Below are 7,403 nucleotides of genomic sequence, written 5' to 3'. Positions count from 1 at the left end.
ATTACAGCTAGTTTACAAGAGAGAAAATGCAACAGAGAGAAACAAGAATACTGGTATAAAAATTGGATTTCTACTTCTCCTTGGGTCACCACCTTACTTCCCAGCCTTTTGGGACCTTTCATGGGTATTTTGCTGCTTTTGTCTCTTGGCCCCTGGGCCTTTAGAAAATTAACCTGTTTTGTTAAGTCACAGATTGAAGCTGCTTTAAGTAAGCCGGTTGCAGTCCACTACCATCAGCTGGATATCCAGGACTCAGACGAAGAAGAGCCTCCTCCCACCGAGGCAGAAAAAGTGACTCGTCTCCAATTTCCCACCCTTGCTGCTAATGCAGGGTCCCCTTTAGTTCCTCAGGCTTTGGAGACAATAGGGACAAAAAAGGGTAACCTCCAGCTCCTAGTATAGCTTAGGAGCCACAAATTGTGGTGTTAAAATTGGCATAATTCTTGTAGAGGCCTTACTGAGTCTGAGAATGACAATTCTCCTACGGGAGCTGCACAGAACTCAGAACTATGCATGTTGGTTCATGATAATACGAATCCGGTATGGGCCCAGCATGAGTACGAGGCTAAACACTGCAGGGGAATGTCCAAATTGACCATTTCTGAGTTCCCTGAGAGACAAACCCGGTTTGGATGGAGGTTGGTATCTAGTTTCAGTTACAAGTGAAGAATTTTTCTAAGGCTCTGTCTCCCCTCCCCAAAAGATACCAAGAGCCACAAGTGTGGGTCGTGACAGTACCCACGGGAGGAATTGGGTCAATGCCCCCCCCCCGCCATAGTTAATGCCCGCTCATCCAAGGATGAGATTATTTGATCACCTCAGTTAAATGTGGCCTTGTTAAATTTAATTCAGAAGGGGGAGATGTCAGAGACATTCCCATGAGAAAGCAAGCCCTTCACAATCTCTCTAACAGGCCAAATGGCCTCTTGCTAGGAGCTGGTTATCACTCCCTCCTCCCTATTCCCTTCCTGGCACCCGAGGCTGTAAAAGCTAAATTATAGTCCCCTCTTCCCTATCTCTTCCTGAACTCCCATGCCATCCAAGGACATGAGTTACGCCTGAGCCCAGCCTGACACCCAAGGCTGTCAAGGAGAATCTATGTTCCAGAGATAAGATGCAGAGTGCCCGCTGCCTGGCGGCTGACTTCAACCCTCATGTCATCAGATTCCCACTTCTTTGTTCTTTGTAAAATTCCCCCTCAACCCCTCCCTATTCCCCGAGATGTATGCTTTAAAACAAGGCACCTCAGCCTAATAAACGAGACCTTGACAGGAGACCATCTTCTTGGTCTCCTGTTTCTCCTTCTCTTCTTCCCATTTCCTTCCAGGTTTGCGGTCCCCCTCACACCCACAAATAACTGAATCCCACGGGACAGGATAAACCAGAGGGCACAGAGAGAGTACCCAAATTAATAAAATTAGAAATGAAAAGGGAGATATAACAATGGAAACTGTAGAAATTCAAAAGATCATCAGATCCTACTACAAAAGTTAACACTCAACTAAACTGTAAAATCTGGATGAGATGGATAACTTTCCAGACACATACAAGTTGCCAAAGTTAAAACAGGATCAGATAAACCATCTACACAGTCCCATAACCCCTAAAGAAATAGAAGCAGGCATTAAAAGTTTCCCAACCAAAAGAAGCCCAGGACCAGATGGATTTAGTGCAGAGTTCTATCAGACCTTTAAAGGAGACCTAATTCAAATACTCTTCAAATTATTCCAGAAAATAGAAACAGAAGGTACATTACCCAAGTCATTCTATGAAGCAACTATTACACTTATACCTAAACCACACAAAGACCAGTCGAAGAAAAAGAACTTCAGACCAATCTCCCTTATGAACATTGATTTAAAAACACTCAATAAAATTCTTGCCAAATGAATCCAAGAACATATCAAAACTATCATTCAACGTGATCAAGTAGGCTTCATTCCAAGGATGCAGGTATTGTTCAATATATGGAAATGAATCAACATAATCCACTACATAAATAAACTCAAAGAAAAAAAACCACATGATCAATTCATTAGATGGTGAAAAGGCATTTGACAAAATTCAACATCCCATCGTATTAACAGTCTTGGAAAGATAATCAATTCAAGACCCATACATAAACATAGTAAAAGAAATATATAGCAAACCAGTAGCCAACATCAAAATGAATGGAGACAAACTTGAAGCAATCCCACTAAAATCATGGACAAGACAAGGCTGCAAACTCTCTTCCTATCTATTCAACATAGTGCTTGAAGTTCTAGCTAGGGCAATTAGACAACAAAAGGAGATCAAAGGGATATAAATTGGAAAGAAGAAGACAAAATATCACTCTTTGCAGATGATATGATAGTATATATATATATATATATATATATATATATATATATATATATATATATATATATATATATATATGTGACCCTAAAAATTCCACCAGATTTTATGATAAACAGCTTCAGTGCAGTAGCTGGATATAAAAATAACTCAAACAAATCAGTGGCCTTTCTCTACACAAAGAATGAACAGGCTGAGAAAGAAATTAGGAAAAAAACACTCTTCACAATAGTCACAAATAATATAAAATACCTTGGTGTGACTATAACTAAGGAACTGAAAGATCTGTATGCTAAGAACTTCAAGTCTCTGAATAAAGAAATTTAAAAAGTTCTCAGAATATGGAAAGATCTCCCATGCACATGGATTGGCATGACTAATACAGTAAAAATGTCAATCTTGCTGAAAGCAATCTACAGATTCAATGCAATGCCCATCAAAATTCCAGCTCAATTCTTTGTAGCGTTAGAAAAAACAATTTGCAAATTCATTTGGAATTAAAAAAAAAACAAGTATAGCAAAAACTACTCTCAAAAATGAAAGAACTTCAGGGGGAAACACCATACTGAACCTCAAGCTTTATTTTAGAGCAATAGTTTAAAAAAACTTCATGGTATTGGTATACAGACGGGCAGGAAGATCAGTGGAAGAGAAATGATGACCCAGAAATTAACCCACACATCTATGGTCCCTTGACCTTTGACAAAGGTGCTAAAAGTATCCAGTGGAAAAAAGACAGCATTTTTAACAAATGGCACTGGTTCAACTGGCAGTCAGCATGTAGGAGAATGCAAATCAGACAATTCTTATCTTCTTGTACAATGATCAAGTCCAAGTGGATCAAGAACATTCAAATAGAACAACATAAACTGAAACTTATAGAGGAGAAAGTGGGAAAAAGTCTCGAACAAATGGGCACAGGGGGGGAATTCCTGAATAGAACACCAATAGCTTGTCCTGTAAAATCAAGTATAGACAATTGGACCTCATAAAATTGCAAAGCTTCTGTAAAGCAAAGGACACAGTCAGTAAGACAAAAAGGCAACCAACAGATTTGGAAAAGATCTTTACAGATCCTACAATATCCAATAGAGAACTAATATCAAATATATACAACATTTCAAAAAAGTTAGATGCCAGAGATCCAAATAAACCTATTAAAACGGGGAAAAGAGCTAAACAAAGAATTCTCAACTGAGGATCAAATGGCTGAGAAGCACCTAAAGAAATGTTCAACATCCTTAGTCATCAGGGAAATGCAAATCTAAACAACCCTGAGGTTCCACTTCACACCAGTCAGAATGGCTAAAATCAAAAACTCTGGTGACAGCAGATACTGGCCAGGATGTTGAGAAAGGGGAATACTCCTCCATTGCTGGTGGGAATATAAGTTGTACAACCCCTCTGAAAATCAGTTTGGAGGTTCCTTGGAAAATTGGACATAGTATTACCTGAAGACACAGCAATACCACTCCTGGGCATAGACCCAGAAGATGCTTCAACATGTAATAAGGACACATTCTCCACTATGTTCATAGCAGCCTTACTTATAATAGCCAGGAGCTGGAAAGAACCCAGTTGTCATTCAACAGAGAAATGGACACAGAAAGTGTGGTACATATACACATTGGAGTACTACTCAGTTATAAAAAAAAATGAATTCATGAAGATCTTAGGCAAATGGGTAGAACTAGAAAATGCCATCCTAAGTGAGGTAACCCAATCGCAAAAGAAAACACATGGTATGCACTCACTGATCAGTGGATACTAGCCCCCAAACTACAAATAACCAGGATAAAACTCACAGAGCACATGAAGCTCAAGAAGAAGAAAGACCAAAGTGTGGATACTTCAGTCCTTCTTAGAAGGAGAACCAAACACTCACAGTAGCAAATATGGAGATAACGTGTAGGGTAGAGACTGAAGGAAAAGCCATCCAGAGACTGTCCCACCTAGAGACTCACCCCATATACAGTTACCAAACCCAGACACTATTGTAGATGCCAAGAAGCTCATGATGAAAGGAGCCTGATATGGCTGTCTCCTGAGAGGCCCTGCCAGAGACTTACAAATACAGAAGCATATGTTAGCAGCCAACCAATGGACTGAGCACAGGATCCAAAAGAGAAGAGGTAAAGATGTGACTGAAAGAGTTGAACCCCATAAGAAAAACAACAATATCAACCAATCAGACCCCCTGAAATCCCAGGGACTAAGCGAGCAAAGGAGTGCACATGGCTCCAACTGCATAAGTAGCAGAGGATGGCCTTTGCATGCATCAATGGAAGGAGAGGTCGTTGGTCCTATGAAGGCTTGATAGATGCCCCAGTATAGGGAAATCAAGGGCTGGGAGGTGGAAGTGGGTGGGTGGGTTGAGGAACACCCTCATAAAATCAAGGGGAAGCCGGGCGTTGTGGCGCACGCCTTTAATCCCAGCACTCGGGAGGCAGAGGCAGGCAGATTTCTGAGTTCGAGGCCAGCTTGGTCTACAAAGTGAGCGCCAGGACAGCCAGAGCTATAAAGAGAAACCCTGTCTCGAAAAACCAAAAAAAAAAAAAATCAAGGGGAGTGAGGATGTGATAAGGTGTTTCCACGAGGGAGGGAAACGAGGAAATGGAATAACATTTGAAATGTAAATAAAATAGTTATCAAATAAAAAATATTTTAAGGGATGATCTAAATTTTGCTGTTAGTTTACAGGAGAATAGCACCGAATAGTCTATTTTTTTTTCCTTTTCTGTAGTTTTATTTTTAAACTTTTCCACCAATTTTACTGAATCTGCACAATGCTGAGAAGCATGGCTGATAAGCTCCCTACCTTTATATATCAAAGTAAGTAAATTAATCAAAACACAGAGTTCTGGAGCTATGACTCAGTGGTTAAGAGTACTGGCTGCTCTTCCAGAAAATCCAAGTTCTATCTTCAGCAACCATATAGCAGCTCACAACTGTCTATAATTCCAGAGGATCTGGCATCTTCTGACAGATATGCAGGCAGAACATAAATGCATCTCCTTGATGCATAGCTAGCCAATCTCCACAGTGGAGTCATTGTGTGAATTCATGGCTGTTGACAAATGCATGGTAGAACAATGCTGAGAGCAGAGGAACCACACACACACACACACACACACACACACACACACACACACACACAAAGAATTAAAAAATTGTAAAAGCCAGAAGTAAAACAGGTGGGGAACAGAATATATGAACTCAAACAGTTGTGACAAAAAATACAAGATATCTAGACATTCAAGCCAGACAAAATTCCATCAAGTATGTGTTGGTTGGGTTGATTCTATTGTCTCACCAATAGCTGAGAATCTACTAATAATTGAAAGCTTCCAGAAATAGTATATTTGGTTTTCATTAAAAGTGTGTTCCCTATTAAGTAAAACACCACATACCACAAAGTCTATACTGGACATGATGGGTTAAAAAAATGAGAATGTTAAGTTCGGGGTTCTGGGATGAAGGGCAGATCCATGAGAAATTAGAGCACAGATTATAGTGAAATCAAAATATGATGTATGAAAGTCAAGGAATTAACAAAGACACATTGGAAAGATTCCCCTCTCTCTAAGGGATTTATTTCTTTCATTATAGCAATGGATCAGCCAACAGGAAAAAAAAAGGATAAACTGAGAATAAACAACCATTTTTCAAAGTGAAAAATGATGCTGCTGTTAAATAAATATACAGAACTTACTTATCAAAAAACTAAGTTGTGTGAATTCGGGGGAGTGTAGGGCAATGTGCATCACCACAAATTACTGTTTACTGCATTGTAGACTGGCAAAAGCCTGCATCACAAAGTTCAACAAGTTATAAAAGCAAACTGTTCTGAACTCCATGCAATAAAAACAGTGATAACCTTATTTGCCAGATCTTTGTTTATTTTGTTTGATATTGATTAAAGTTGTTTTTGAAGCATAGGGCAAAGTCAATAAATATGTTGGATACAAGAAAATGGAATGTTTCTGTGCAGGGAAATGACAGTAGACTCAAGTCCTTCTGTACCATTTGTCTCTGCTTTCATCAAGGTTATGAATCTATAAATCTCAGTTTCTCATGCTCAAATGGAAATAATCATTCTTAAAAAAGAAAATCAATCACACATAAAAGAGTAAAAAAATGAAAATTGACAGAACTGCCTCAGGAATCTGATGTCAATGTTTTCTATGGTATCTTCTGCACCTGAGATTCTCTCTTCTATCTTTTGTATTCTGTTGGTGATTCTTGCATCTATGACTACTGATCTCCTTCTTAGGTTTGCTATCTCCAGGGTTGTCTCCTTTTGTGATTTCTTTATTGTTTCTCTTTGCATTTTTAGATCCTGGATGGTTTTGTTCAATTCCTTGACCTGTTTGGTTGTGTTTTCCTGTAATACTTTAAGGAGATTTTGTCTTTCCTCTTTAAGGGTTCTACATATTTACCTGTGTTCTCCTGTATTTTTTTAAGGAATTTACTTATGTCCTTCTTAAAGTCCTCTATCATCATCGTGAGATGTGTTAAAATCAGATTATTTTCTGGTGTGTTGGGGTATCCAGGGCTTACTGTGCTGGGTGAACTGTGTTCTGATGATGCCAAATAGCCTTGGTTTCTGTTGCTTATGTTCTTTCCCTTGCCTCTTGTCATCTGCTTATCTCTGCTGTTAGCTGGTCTTGTCTCTGACTATGGCTTTTCACTTCTCTGCAAGCCTCTTTGTCAGTACTCCTAGGAGATCAGTTCTCTCCTGGATGAATTTGGGTATGGAGATCAATAGCACAGGGTCAGCTCCGGAGTACAGACAGAAGCCAGAATGATCCTGTCCCCAGATGTTCCTTGGTTGCTGTGTTCTGATGGCTCTTGGTTGGTCGCTCATGGGCAAGTAATTTGAGCAGAACTGTTGGTCTTACCTGTGCTCTCAGGTGTGTCAGCACTCCTGAAAGACACGCACTCTCCCAGTGGTATTTGTGTATGGAGTGTTGTGGTACAGGATCAGCTTCCAGTACAGATGGAAACCAGAAAGTTTGTGTGATAACATCTTTACAGAGGAGCCTTCGATTGAACAATGTCAT

Source organism: Mus caroli, unplaced genomic scaffold, assembly GCF_978045245.1.
Source record: "Mus caroli unplaced genomic scaffold, Mus_caroli_1 scaffold_20, whole genome shotgun sequence".
NCBI lineage: Eukaryota > Metazoa > Chordata > Mammalia > Rodentia > Muridae > Mus > Mus caroli.
The sequence above is the reverse complement of the archived record's forward strand: the minus strand, read 5'-3'. Positions refer to the sequence as shown.